Below are 2,279 nucleotides of genomic sequence, written 5' to 3' on the forward strand. Positions count from 1 at the left end.
ATTTTTATTTGTATCGAAGCTTAAAAATATCTTATGTTTGCTTTGATCCGTACTCTACAAAAAAAATTAAATATTTATTTAGATTGTAAAACCATATTTTATAATATCCAATTAAATCTGGTTTAAAGAGGCATATTGCCTTGAGGCAAGTTGCATGAACTTCTCGAAATGTGTAATATTGACCTAATCAACCGAAAGTTAGATTTAGATATTTAGATAAAATTTTCAATTGTTTATTTTGAAAACTTACAATTTGTTTATTTTTGCTTTGATTTATATTTAAACATTGTAATTTTCAATTTAATTTTCTCAAACACATTTCAATAATTTTCTGTAATTATATTAATTTTAGTGCACAAACACGTGCTCGTATGTCCTAAAATTTGATGAATTTATATAATTAATTCTACAAATTTCCGTAGAACATTTTAGTGATGAAAAATGTCGAAACATTTTTTTTAAGAAAATTTAATAAAATATTTTGTGTAATATTAAGTATCTGCTATAAAAGGAAATACTGACATGACTAAGTATATCATGTACGTAGTCCTTGATATTAATTAATCATTTAAATTAATGGTAACGTTTTTTACATTTTTACACAATTAGACTTCTCACATACTTTTTTTTGTTACATTCAAAGTCATTTCTAATTTTCTGGCCAATTTTTTTGCAAAACTAATTGAGACTCTTCTTCATCAAATTATTCAATGGCTTTTAGATTTGTGAAATTAAAATTTTGACTCACAAAAGCGACTTTTGACACAAATTTCATAGTTTTCTGAACTTTGGTGAATTTTTAAAATTAAACGACTTGCCGTAGGCCTGTAATATTTTAGTATGATTTAGAAGACTATATTGTATCTACATAAATAGTTTCATCAAAAAAAAATTCAACAGTCGTCTTAAAGAAACGGCTCGACTATCGTCACACAAGGAGGAACGATAGTCCTGAGTTGGTTTTCGAATTTTTGAAATCGATTCAGCAGTTTTAGAGAAAACGTCGATAAAAGCTGTAATTATGAGAAACGTAAAAATATCCAGGCATTTTTTCAAACTTTAATGAATTTTTAAAATATTAATCTTCTTGTCGTAGAGCCATAATATTATAATATGATCTACAAAAACATAATATCTTTTGTCAAAAACGTTTCATAAAAATCGTCAACAAAATTTTTCAACGGTGAATTAAAAGGAAACTGCCCGGCTGATTTTTATCAAAAACTAACCAGCACAATTACCAATCAATATTTTTCGACCGATTTTTGAATTTTTGAACAAAATCGAATGAAAACAACAGGCTAAAACGTGGACAAAACATTTTCACTTTTCTGCCATTTACAAAAAAACGGCTTGACTGATCGACGTGCAAAATGTACTTATCGACTTACATGGAATGGCTTTTGAATTTTTGAAATCGGCCCAGTTTTGTCAAAAATCGGCTCACACACACACATGTATACTTTTTCCAAATTCGGTCTCATTCGATTCAGAATGACTAGCAACGCCGAGAAAACATAAAATTAGGCAAAAAAATCATGTTTTCTTTAGAGAAGTTAAAAACTATTTTCCAACAATTTTCTATGCAGAAGTTTTAATTGAGAGACTTAGTGCAGTGAAAGATTTGTGGCATTACTAAATCCGATGCCATACGCAATTTTAATATAATCATTATATTATATAATTATAAGAAGAATCGGGATATTTATATAAGCATAGTAGTAGCTAGTTCTTTATAGAATATTGAGTCATCCATAGTGTTATGTGCCAATACCTTCATATCTAACACTTTTATCTACGCTCTATGGACTCTACCATCCCTCTATGGGGTACCTGTACTACAATCCTTCAGGATTTAGATTTTGCTCTATATATGAGCTTTTTATGGTATCTATAATTCCGGCTCGGATGGAGCCACTAGGATGATCAAGCCTCCATTCTCTTCCTAACTTTCGTGGCATACAATTTAACTCAAAATCATATATTAAATATAATTATCAGTTGCTTTAAAATAGATCTTTGAATGTGAAAATTTATTAATTCTTTAATTACCTCAATCGCCAATCGCCAATAGAGCATGTGAGTTGAACGGAAACCTAAAACGTGCTATAGCAGTGCCGCGTTATAGGACAGTTTATTGTATTTAACACTAAATCTTTTACATCGATCTATGATTCATTATGATTATTATCGGAAGTCCTATCGTCCCGTTAAAATATTACATATATATATATGATTTGGCGAACAATAATAAGTCTGGGCCGAGAGAGCGCGCATGC

This window comes from Ctenocephalides felis, unplaced genomic scaffold (genome assembly GCF_003426905.1).
Source record: "Ctenocephalides felis isolate EL2017-DRISC unplaced genomic scaffold, ASM342690v1 CF-g0.4_SCAFFOLD_01170, whole genome shotgun sequence".
Taxonomy (NCBI): domain Eukaryota; kingdom Metazoa; phylum Arthropoda; class Insecta; order Siphonaptera; family Pulicidae; genus Ctenocephalides; species Ctenocephalides felis.